The sequence below is a fragment of the Glossina fuscipes genome, unplaced genomic scaffold (assembly GCF_014805625.2).
Source record: "Glossina fuscipes isolate IAEA_lab_2018 unplaced genomic scaffold, Yale_Gfus_2 112, whole genome shotgun sequence".
Taxonomy (NCBI): Eukaryota; Metazoa; Arthropoda; class Insecta; order Diptera; family Glossinidae; genus Glossina; species Glossina fuscipes.
In genome coordinates this window covers 1,023,652-1,037,153 of record NW_023998455.1, presented here as the reverse complement: position 1 = coordinate 1,037,153, position 13,502 = coordinate 1,023,652, and the positions used below count along the sequence as shown (strand labels likewise).

General features: G+C 33.0%; 1 protein-coding gene across 4 annotated transcripts in view; it reads left to right on the top strand.

The window, feature by feature from the left end:
- Positions 1-13,502, top strand: part of LOC119639595 (TBC1 domain family member 4) — a 76,111-nt gene that overhangs the window by 32,176 nt on the left and 30,433 nt on the right. For 2 of the 4 annotated variants that reach the window (XM_038037070.1, XM_038037069.1), the window contains exon 1: positions 8,926-9,172. The exons of the other annotated variants lie outside the window; for them this stretch is intronic. The gene's annotated coding sequence lies outside the window, so the exon portion shown is untranslated. Of the gene's footprint in view, positions 1-8,925; positions 9,173-13,502 lie in introns of those variants that run through there. 4 annotated transcript variants of the gene reach the window in all.

Here is a 13,502-nt window from a genome sequence, read left to right as displayed (position 1 = left end):
CCGATTTAAAGCTTTTTCAATAGAGCTCATCCGTGGTTCAAAACATACCGGTATACCAGTGTGTGTGACACGGAACATAAGAAAACAAGATGGACAGACGGACGGACACACATATTCCTTAAAGGATTCATAAAGTGCTGCTTAAATCCCTCTGGATGTGGCATACATCAGCACCAACTTAATATACCCTTGTGAGGTAAGATACAATGATGGATAGTTAGTTCAATGTTAAGTTTGTTAACTATGTGATTTTAATAAAATCCCTTTTTAATTCTATATTTTCTGTTGTAATCTCTCTTTAAATCTTTTCAAAATATGTAACAATTTCCATTAAGTTGACAAAAAGCTTTTGAATCTAACATGCATTTGTTTATTTCTATATACAACATTAGTTGCATAAACAGCTTCTTTTCCTTTTTTTTTTTTTTGTAGCTGCAAAAATAAACAAACAAAAAAGTAGATAACAGGAAACCGGAAATAACACAAAATACTGAAGGATTACAACCAAAAAAAAAGAAAAAAGAAGCAAATAAAAAAAGGAATTAGTAAAATGATACTAAAAGCAAAAAAAAAGCAAATTTTGAAAGCGAATTTCAGATATCACATATCACCCTAAAGTAAATTTGCGAAGATACCCTGCTCCTTTTCTGGTTGTGGGCGGGTCAATAGTGCGGTTAAAAACTGTTTTTACTACATATCATTGATTACGTGTCAAATTTTCTGTGTACGCATTTCTTACCTTTTTACACTCTACAGCACTGGCCGTAGAAGCGTATGTTAAGCTCACGCGAAGGCATGCAACAATCGCAAGGACTTTAGATAAACCCAACTTTTGTGATACCGATCGATTCAGAATTAGTTTTAGAATCATTTACGAATCGAAACGTGCCTCTGTCCGTCCATAGATCCATTTTGTTTCCTTTTTTGCATTTTTCGAGATATTTTAATGAAATTTTATATGTCGACTTCCTTTTGGCCCCAAAAGGATTCGGATTTGACTACTTTTTCGATTAAGTTTTCGACCACTTCCCATATTACGCCTTGCCATATAAAGCGTTACGAATAGCTTAATTAAGCAAAGTGGACCGTGACTAACTATAATGCCTTTATTTATTCTAATATAAGGCATTTGGATAAAGAATAATAAATTATGGGATGGGATCACACGTTTGCAAAAGTTCCAACACATCAATGGTTCGCTTAAGGAATCTACTCCTTCATCTTGAAAGTACTTGGAGAATATATTAATATTATTACTAATTTCGCCAGAGAAATATATGCCAAGCAATTCTGAGCGAAATCATAAAAACGCAGCATTTCTATGCCTATGCATGCCGAAGTATTTGACGCCTATGTCAACGTAACAATTTCTGTTGAGAGATTTTGCTGTGCCCCTTGATAGAAAGTCCTAAAAGCTATGGCAAGAAAGCGTCTGGTCTTTCCTTCAGGGCAGCGAGCGATCATCCTAGAGCGGAACATGGCTGTTAGCTTATTATATAACATGAAGTGAATTTATACAACTGCAGTTCGTTTCACGAGGCCGGGTTTGTGGGCTAACTGGCAACTATTTCGATTCTGTACCCCTCACCGAAGAATTGAAGGACAAATCAGTCAAAAGACACGCCTGCAATAGTACGTAAAGTGAGGATATCTCAGTTTTTCAAAAAGGATACAAAATTGGATTTTTGCTCATTACTCATAATCTGCTGTTGCTATATCTAGAAAAACTTGAACAATGAGCGATGCTGTAGTACTTTCCCTCTTTAATCGTATAGTGTGTCATAATTCCACTGTTTTTTTCATTACCTTCGTATATAATGCTCAGATGCAAGCTTCAAAAACCCCACAAAGTATATAAATACTTGACCAAATTTCAAGCTCAGAGTGTACCGTAATACGTCTATCTGTACGTTTGCGCAACAGTGCAGTATCTGTGATAAACAATGCGGAGATCGTCTATGTAACACAAATTCCGAACACTTTTCCGTTTTCTTTTGCTTATTGCTCATAACGCACGAAACGCATATCATATAAATTTCATTTTTATTCTGAAAGTAGAAACCATCAACCGCGCCGTCCCAATGTTATAGAGCGTGAAAATGTAATTTTTTCTCCTTTTTTTTAGAATCACGGATTCAATCACGACTTACTTCTTACTTATCTTGTTTTTGATTTGTTTCGAGATGAAATACGCCCCTTTTATTCGTGTTTAGTCCGAAAATATATAAAACAATTTAGAATAATTTTTTTTAATTTTTTTTTCGTGAACTTTAAGCATTCTAACAAAGGTCAGATATATGGACACAGGGACATGAATAAATATAATTGTTTTTTTTTTTCTTTTTTTTCAACTAAGTTGAAGAAATTTCCTCAAACTGATGGCAAAGTAATAAAATCATATAAAGATTTTCAGTGCTTTACCTAACGTTGTTATAAATTAAGAAATGCCTTACGAGGTTGACAATTAGCGAAGAGATAAACAAAATTCGTAAGACATTCAGCCAAAAGAGTCTTCTATCGATGACTTGGATTTCAAGGCAAAGCGACTTGAATCATGACACTCACAGGAAGAAATGAATCAACTGTGTGTGAGCCCAGTGAGGAAAGCAAATGCTGTGAAGTAATAAAAACTCCTTTACTTAAGAATCTAATCTGAGGAATATTACGAACAAATTTTAAATTACATTGTAGGCGTTATAAACGCTATGCTCAAATGAACATAAGCTTTAATCTTTTGATGGTAAATAAAAAAGTGTAACCAGAAAGATAGATATTTAAATTCGAAATTGTATTTGATAAAAGCAATCTCTGTTCCGTGTGTACAACAAATAGTTGGCATACACTTTCAAACATATATATGTATATATATATATATGTATAACACATGTCATCTATAGATACAGATGTACTGCATATAATCATATATCGTCTACATATATGAAGGTATCGTCCCCTTCTAACCTTACCTATTATAATCGTTACTAGTTAGTTGGTCTGTTGTTGATTGTAGACAAGTTAAACCACATGCATAGGTGCTGGCTTCACCGTACGTAAGCGCGTACAAATGAAACTTCTCTTCATAACATTTAATCATTTGAAAATGACAACATACTTACGTCCAAACAATGAGCAGATATATGTAAATGCATTTAGGTATCCGAACTTGTGCAAATAAAAGAACAGCACCCAAGCAAATATAAGCATTAAAGAGAAAGGAGAATTAAATTGTTTACAACGTTGGACGTATACAAAGTTCGTATAAGATTTTCAATCTCGATCTCTTTCTCTCTCTCTCTCTCTCTCTCTCTCTCTCTCTCTCTCTCTCTCTCCCTCTCTCTCTATCTATCTATCTACCTCTCTTTCTTTCGTTCGTACAAGATTTTCAATCTCGATCTTTTTCTCTCTCTCTCTCTCTCTCTCTCTCTCTCTCTCTCTCTCTCTCTCTCTCTCTCTCTCTCTGTTTCTCTCTCTCTCTCTCTCCCTCTCTGTTTCTCTCTCTATCTATCTATCAATCTCTCTCTCTCTCTCTATCTATCTATCTATCTATCTATCTATCTATCTATCTATCTCTCCCTCCCTCTCTCTCTCTCTCTCTCTTTCTCTGTATGTCCACATATTTTCAATATTAACGGTAAAAGCTTACCCTAGAATGCTTATACGGGACCGCGGCTTACTATCAACGCGAATCTATTGACGTATGGTAATGGTATGCCTCGGTCTGTTTATAAATCTTTACGCCTAGGATATTCAAAATTCACACAACTAGCCTGGCAGATAAGTTACGCGACTACCAAATCAAGTCCCTTGAGTATTTAATAAAATAAAAGCGACTGAATCTTTTATACCCATCACCGTGATCCTAAAAAAAAAAAAATACTATATGCGATAGGCGCGGCTGATTTTTCAATATTTTCAGAATAAAAGTGGAATTTTATATGGTGCACGTGTAGCGGTTTATGAATAACAAGTAAAGAAAGTCCGGAAAGCAGAAAGGTTCACTGTTTGCTTTACAGGTGGGCGTGTTGTTGGCGTGTTCTTTGAAAAGCTTGGATTCTTTTCATATCTTCTTACCGGCTTGCAAGCGATATTTTCATACTTGCGGAACGGAAGAGTTATTACCACGGTTGCCTACACAGACAGATGAACGGGCGGACTTACTCAGATGCATTCCGAGTTTCAAGCTGACCAAGAATTTATTTACATTATGGTGTTTTTGAAGCTTATTTCTCCGGCTTATAAAGTATTGAAAAAAAACTCAATTCTGATACGGTATAATATTGAGTAGGCATGGTCAATTTTTCCCATTTTTTCAATACCAACTTGCGTGCAGGAGATGCCAATGTTTCTGCCAAATGTGAAGTCGACAGCTTCATTTGTGGAGCGAGGAGAATGTTTGCAACAGACATTATTCAGGCGGACAGACAGACATGATTAAAATGACAAATAAACATGCTTAAGATGACATACACACACTATAAAATACATTATTATGACAAATACACATTCATTAGGATCAAATTTTATGAGAAAATCCGACAAAGGCGGATGGACGGATATGTGACATATACATTCGTCAAATGCAGTTAACTGTTTAAAGCATTCATATGAGTTATGTTATATGTATGTATGAATGTGAACCTTTAACGACTTCCAAAGTCAGTTTATGGTGAGTCTTTCGCGATCTTTTTAATCTCCTTCAGGTCTTTACTATTATGGTGGACGTACAGGGGGACTAAACCTTTTCGACTTGTAAACTAACAGAGATGACATTTTCTCACTGAATTTTTTCATTCTTTTCAAGCCCATGTACTGTGATTGTACTGTCCATCAGTTTATTTGCTACCTGCGCAAGATGTAACCTTTTACATGCATGTTTAGCTCCAGCAAGCGCTTTCTTCCACTAAAGTTTCAGTCTTAAGTCTAAACTTTCCTTCAATATGCAAACAAGTAGAGATTAGTATACTCTTCTTCATCCATTGGAAGATTGTGATTTTCTAAATGCTTAGTCTATCAAAACTTGACTCTTCAAGCTCTTCAAACTTTTTTGATAAGCAATTCTCTATACACATAATTTTCTGCGTATAGTTAGCTCAAACGTTTTGCTTATTAAATTTTCCTGCACTTTGCCTTCATCGTTTTAAGCAAATGGTATTCAAACAAAGTATTAAAAATTTTTCAAGCGAATACATTGCCAACACAATTCTTAGAAGCTTTGTAGTTCGACACTCTTTGATCGAACTGTATTAATGTCAACTTAGTAATGACCACATGTAAGAAGCTTTTGTTTGTTTTCAAACAGTTACATGCACGTCATGCATATGTGGAAAGTGCAAAAAACATAGTCTTATGCCCCACTATTCAATGATATGTCACAAATTTTGATATCCTTCTGACACTCGATTAGTTTTTGTTGCCTGTCAACAGCAGACTTGAAACAATCGTAAACATACAATTGCTAACTATGTTATGTACGTATCGTATTTACACAAACACGTGCACGTATGTGTAAGTCTTACATAACAATTTTTCCTTTACTCTTCTTTTTTCGTTTTCATACCCTACATCACTTAAGATATGGGGTAGATTAAATTAGTGCGAGTATATGTAACACGCAGAAGGGCTTAAGACAGACTCACCGTTTATTATAGTGATCTGAATTGATCTAAGCTTGTCTGTCCATCTGTCCGTCTGATAATCGTCCACGTAAATTTGTGTTCAAGCTAGAGGCGGCCATTTTTTTAAAAATTTGGTACAGTGATGTATTTTGACCCAAGGACGAATACTGATGTAAATAGTTTCGGATCAGTCCATTTTTTGGAAGCAGTCCCCATATAACGCGCTATTCTGAAAAATCACTATAAGTAGAAAACATAGCAATTTTCGACATTTGTTGGAAAAACTGGCTAAATAATAATATTTCGGCATTCTAAATTGATATGAAAACTTTGGACTGGCTGGGGCAATTTTTAAAACTTTCTTACATAACGAAAACTGAAGTTCATACGACAAAAAGGTATAATTTTCAATGCTTCATAATAAAAATTATATCCTAACAGTAATTTAACAATAAAAAAAATTTGGACCATCTCGGCCTATTGTTTGGATACTACCCTAATAAGGATTTTCACAAAAATTGATCGTTTGTAGGGCAGAAAAGTCTAAATTTTTTAATATTTGATGATAAATATTGATCCTATAAATAAGACTCGGGTTAGACAATGTAGTGTACGATATTTAATGATCGACCTTGCCCGACCAAAATGTTTTTATTTGTTTATTTTCCTTTTATGGTTTGGAAATGCAACTAAGCGTGAAAAAAACTTTTGCTTGAAAGGCATTAAAAGAATCTTTTTGAGGGAAAATTTATTAAATTATTTCGTAAATTGAAAAAGAAAAGATTTTTTTAATAATAAAACCAAAATTAAATATTTAAAATGTAAACCAATTTCTCTTCACTAATACAAGTGGAGTATAAATGTAGTGCGAATAGATATCCTTAGTCGGTTATTCTCTCTTCGCATCTTGGAGATTTCAGATTTCTAAACGGTTTTGTGTAAGGGCTCTTACCTCATTGCGGACTTTCTCCTTCTTCTTCTTCTTCTTCTTCTTCTTTTGTTATCAATTCATTAGTGAATATAAGTAATCGCTTTTCTTTTCCAAGCTACAGTAATCGGTTAATTTATCACCTAAAGCCCACAAGTCTGCTCGGCTCATTGGTGTTTGCCGATGATTCGATTATTACACAGCCACGAAATTTGTCTTCTGCCAGCGATTCTACGCTCGTCCATTCGGCTTACTACCATTAAATGCAGGAGTTGACATAATCTGTCATATGACCTCGATTTTTGACTGATTTTGGCTTGGATTTCTTATCTCTTTGGTTCACCGTTCGCACGGCATTTGCCCGATTTGTCAGTTGGTTCCGAGTCATACGCATAGACGCAAACTTTATTCATCGTTGCTTGAAAGATATAATAAAAATTAAATAATTCGCATTTCTTAATGCATTGATTCGACTTGATAGAAATATATAGAGAGATATATAGACAAGAATATCTATAGTAAGATATTCTCGATTTACAAAGGGAAACACCTGTAAGATGATATTCGTGATCTAAAGGTAGATTAAACATAGACGAAGCATATCTATAGTAAGATATTCGTGATCTACAGACAAGAATATCGTTAAAAAGGCATTCGTGATTTACAGACAAAAGTGTCTATAAAAAGGTGTTCCCGATCTATAGATTGAAATATCTAAAGCGAGGTAGTCCGGATCTACAGACAAAAATATCTATAAAAAGGTATTCCTGATCTAGAAACAAAAATATCCACTTCAAGATATTCCCAAACTACAAATGGAAATATCTAAAGTAAGATATTACTAATCTACAGACAAAAATACCTATTCCAAAGTAATCTTGACCTGTAAATGGAAAAGTCTATAGCAACCTACAAAAACTACAGACATCTATTCCAAGATGTTCTTGATCTACCGAACACAATCACTATAAGAATGTATTCGTGATCTAGCAATAAAAATATCTATTCCAAGGTATTCCTGATCTATAGACAAAGGACCTGGAAATGTAATAATCTCTAAGAAAATATCCCCGATCTGCAGACAGAAATATCTATAGCAAGACATTCCTGTATGCCTATGTTTACAAACTTATATTACCTTAAATTTGGTCAATAGTCTGTCTCTCTCTCTCTCATATTAAACTCTCCAATATTATTATTATTATTATTATTTTAAAGCTATGTCGTTAACTTAGGAAAAGCATAAAAAGAAAACGTGCTTATCATCGTTTTATGACTTGTGAAGTCTATGCGACGTTGCTCAGAATATCGCAAACTATGAATATCTGTCATAATTTACGCCAACTCCAACAATGGCTGAAATAAACTAGACAATGACGAATACTAAGCAAGTTTAGTGACTTAAAAAAAAAAAAAAATTATCCCACATTTAATGCATGGCCTTTAGCAAAATTTTCACAAAATTTCCATTATTATTAAGTGAAAATATAATCAAATTATTAACGTTACTTAAATAGTAAATCCACTCCCCAATCCCAAGTAATTGATTAATAGTATTATTATTAAAATGAAATAAATAAATATATATATATATATATATATATATATATATACATATATATATATGAATATATTTTATTATATTGAATATATGTAGCAACCGGTTTCAGAAAATCTATATATATATATATATATATATATATGTAAGTAATTGTGCAATTTTGTAATAGAGTTGCTTAAAAAACAAAAACAATTACAAAAATAAGCAAAAAAAGATCGCATGCGCGCCTACAATCGCATGATATTTAATAATTATTTACACAATTGCATGTGATGTTAACAACAATAATGATAATCATAATGACGGTGATGATGATGATGATGATGATGATGATGATTACGATGATCATGACGATGAATGATCGTCAAGTTTACATACATGTATAACAATAGTTTCTAAGCAATATGTTTAAAGTATTTGAGTTACAAAATATATATGAGTGCAAGTGCTTGTGCTTTAACGTAGCTTCTTACTTACTTAACGGTAGACTTTCTCACTCACTATATATCAACACGTAACTGTTATTGTAAAGAAGCAAAAAAAAAAAAGAAAAGAAAAAAACAAATCATTTAAAATTCGTCTTGGTCATGCGCAGCTAACTTTCAGGCCAAACTAATATGTGTGACACAAACAAACAACTTGAAACAACAGCTGATTAATAAGATAAAATTGCTTTTTATTTATTTATATTTACACTTGTTCACTTATATACTTACTTATACCTAATGATATATATGTCTTTGTATGTGTTTGACTTTAGAAAAAAAAAAAAAAAAAAAAACCAATAAAAGCAGAAACAAAAACAAAAATAAATCAATTTAAAAATCAATCAGTTATGCCAAGACTTTACAGTGAAACGGTTGTTAGAGCATCGAGAATGTGAATTGAAAATATTTTCCGAATTCCTCTCAAGTATCCGTGCTTAACTATGTCTTGTTTATATTGTGATAATAAGTGATTGCTTTTTTTTTTTTTTTGCTTTTTTTTTCGAAAAAGAAAACAATAACTGTTTACATTAAATCTTTACTAAACCATCAATATTATGGCATATGCAAGATAATCTTAAAGGTATAACAACTTTCTCCTATTGTAGTGGGAAGCACAACGCGTGAAAACACTGCTGAAATGACAAAAGTTAGATCGTTTTCGGATATTAAATGTTTACGAGCCAAAAAAAAAAAAAAAAAAAAAAATCTAAACGCAATAAAATTCTACAGATAAATCTGAAAAGCTCTTAGCTCTCCGCTTTTGAAAATAATGAAGTGATATGTTATGAAAATGATTGTAGAGCAAGACCATGATGAGATATACGGTTAATGGGTAGATCTACGAAACCAAGAAAACCCTTCGTATTCGAATTTGATATAAAACGAGTAGAAATGCTATAGTAGGTCACGACTCGGCACTAAATAAACTACACAACGTCTTTTCGAACTAAGGCTTTGTATGGGGAGTGGCAGGAAAAGTGGGCCAAAACGTGCCGGACACATCAAATTTCATCGAAATATCTCAAAAATACAGAGTTAAAAAAAGGAATGTGAAACGTACATATGGACAGACAAGCCAAAAGATTTCTTTGAAATATCTTAAGAATGGCAGCTTGTAAGTTGAACAAAGCAATATAAACGGACAGACGGACAGACAAACTTAGATCTATTCAAAAAGTGATTCCAATTGTAAAAGCGATTCTGAATCGATCGGTACAATAAAAGATGGGTCTAACTCACGTGCTTCTGGGTGTCTAATATTTCCGTATAAACTTAATATACCGATGTATCACAGATGGTGTGAGGTAAAAAACTAAAAATTGAGTTTTCTCCTCACGACGTAGCGTGAGAAGCTAAATGTGATCCTGAAGTAATAGCTCTGTTTACAAAAATAGAAGACATTGGCTTTAGAGCGAGTCATCGGACACAGATGTGGTAGATGATATTCCCTCGAAAGACGATCAACATCGTGGCTTCCTATCTCTTAAGAATCCACGTAAGATCTAATTAACTCTGCGTCCATGCTTTAAGTGGAAGAAGGTAGATGTTGTTGTTCTCATCTCTTAATATCGCATGCAAGATCTAAGTAAATCCGCAACCGACCTGTAAGTGGGAGTAGGTAGAAATTGTTCCCGCACAAATTAGCCAATATCTTGATTTGGATTAACTTCTTCTTCATCCAAAATCCAAATCGCTTTCATCAAACTTGGCGAAACAATGGTTTCCTTGAAAGATTGGACTGAGAACATGCCATACAATTTGCTTAAAGAGGAGAAGCCATTGTACATTATTCAGGAACCTATTTTTTTTTTTTTTCCTGGGAATCCTATAATAATTCATAACCCAAAAAAAGGAATTTTTCCTTGAAATTTCGAGCTCATTCCCAAGCAAGCTCTTCCTCGATCGTTTATTTGTTAGTGAAACTCGTGTAAAATCTAATGAGCATAAAGCTTGCTAAAGTGAGCGGTGACAATGAGTTAATAAATAAATAAAATGCGGGCAACATATGATAATAAAGCGTGAGAAAAATTATTGTTAAAGCAATGCAAAATTCCACAGTTTGCCAACGATCGCTACGGCACTCATGCAATGCATTTAACGGGTTTCGTAGTACAAAATGCATATATAGAGAAAGGTGCAAACGAAGAACAATATTGTTGAAAATTAGAGCAACAGAAAAAAAAAAAAATATCGCAATATTCCAACTGGAAGAATATTGTACACTGGCAAGACCAGCTCGAAATACATTTTTAAGGAACGGTCCGTCAATAGGGAGAAAAGCTTGATTACGAAATTTTCACTCATTCATCATACAATCCATCTGTCGCTAAATGAATAAGAAGAAGAAATTATAAAAATTTTTTACCAACAGCCTTACGCAATTTCCTTGCTTGACTTTGTTGGAAGGACTTAAAAGAAATATGATTAGAATATAAAAAAAGCTAAAAATTCGACGTTCCTAGAAGACTGTGGAGCATAGAGCAAAATGTTTTTTTAAAGGCTTAATACTTTTTAGACAACTTTATAAAAATTGCATTGCATTGCACTCTTAAATACTAACAGCTATGTATGTTTATAAATTGAACAACAAAAATTTCCATTGAATTTCAAAATTAATTCCGTGTTACGATCGTAGGTAAGAAAAATATATCGAAATATTTTATTGATTTACGAGAACGTTTTAATTTTTACCTATTTTTATCATGTCAATCGATATATAGGATTTTACTAAGAATATTTTTGCCTTATCTGGGTTTGTAAAGTTCAATAGAAAGCTACGGGGATAGGAAATCTCCTAACTTGGTGCAAAACATTTCGGTATACTATTAAGCGTCCGTTGTTATAATTTACAAATCTAACAACTATTATTAACTATTATAGAAGCTAATGTCGTAAGTATTTAAAAAGTGAGAAAAATTGAAAATTATATGGACCTTAATTAACCTTAATCTTCAGCCATCTAATGCTGATTACCAATTGAACTCATTTCTGACTAGAAGGAAAATCCTTCAAACTCCTTGATCGGGTTAAACGTTTTAATGAAGAGAATGTGTGCAAAATTTTACTGAATACGCGGCCGTAGAGTAATCTAAAGAAGATCTTAGGGCAATAAGTTTAGCATTTCATGGCCTCTGAAAATTCTTTCTACGGACAGAGGAACATATAAAAAGAAACGATAAAAATTTGAACCGCTGAAGAATGTTAGCGGCCTAGACGTTCCTGTAATTTCTTTCTGAAAATACATTCAAAGGGTAGACGAACATACAAAAAAAAAGGGGAAAAACTTTTGACAGTCTTAACGGCTTCGACGTTCTTTCAAAGGAGAGACGAGATCCCTGATTAATCAATAGATTTAATATACAGTCTCTGAGAATGTATTCAAACGACAGACGGGCGCACAAAAATGTGGGAAAACCTTCTATCAGAATAATTTATAAAATCCTCAGTGTCTCCAGGAATGCTTTCAAAGGACAGATGGTCATAGGAAAAAGGAGTAAGAAATCTCAAGCCGAAGAATAACTTTAATGCCCTGAGAATTCTTTTCGAGAGCACAGGAACAAACAAAAATACCGGGAAAACCCCTAATTAAACAATAATTTGAATAACTTACGGAGTCTTTACGACCTCTGAGAAACCTTTTTAAAGAACAGACACACTTATAATAATATGGTGAAAACGCCAAACTAGTCAGCAATTTTTTCTATCCACGATGTCCTTATGACCTTTGAGAATGCTCTCAAAGGACAGGCAATTCGAATATATTATGGAGCCCTAATGATCTCTGAGAATGCTCTCAAAGGACAGATGGACGTACAAAAGTGCAGAGAAAATCCCAAATTAATCAACAATTTTAATAACTTACGGGGTCTTTATGATCTCCGAGAATGCTTTCAAAAGACCGATGGACATAAAAAAAATACAGCGAAAACGCCAAACTAATGAGTGTGTCTTTATGGCCTCTGAGTATGCTTTCAAAGGATAGACGGACGAATACGAATATTTGGCCTTTAAAAAGGAATTAATAGAGCGATCAATAATTCCTTAATTGGCCTCATATCCTGATTATTGTAAGCCTATCTCTAATCCCGGATTTATGGCTATTTGTGTATGTAAACAATTACCGTTGATTTGATGTTACTGCTATTAACCTAAATTCATTAAACAATTAGAAACCGCAACAAATCGTTACAAATCAATGTCTTCTCGCATGTTACAACATGTTCAGCTAATTGATGATCATTGACGTGACGTCTTCAAATGCATGTGTTTTTCAATGTTACACATTTTCTACTAGTGGTTTACATATTCATTGATTTATGTAACGACGAAAATAATAAAAAACGAAAAAAAAAAAATTGAAATGACATCAATTCTGAAGGCGACCGGTCGAATAAAAACAAATCAACAAAATCAAAAAAAAAAACGCTTACACGAGTCCTCCCAATATAATCCACATGAGTACACTCAAGCTACGAAAAGAGAGTAGAGCTCTGAATTGCTTAGCTTGAAGAGATCGTTTAAATAAATTGTCTCTTGTTTTCTCTTAAAATTCCTATGAAAATTAAAAAAAAAATCATAATAAAATAACAACTACAATATTACAAAAAAAAAAAAAAAAAAAAAAAAAACAAAAAAAAACAGAAAAAAAAAATGCCATAAAATCTACACAAGTTTGCCAACATTCAGTTGAAATTGTTCTAAATTACGGTTAACATGCAACGTTGAAAACTTACTAAATAGAAAAATAAATTTTTCCTATACAAAAAACAAACAAAAATAAAAAAAATAAATAAATAAATAAAAACTAAAATATATTCTCAGCTAGTGCGTAATAATGTATTTTTAAGTAAAAAGTAACTAAAATAAATAAATCTTTAAAATAAAGTTTTTTTTTATTTTTTTAAGTTTTA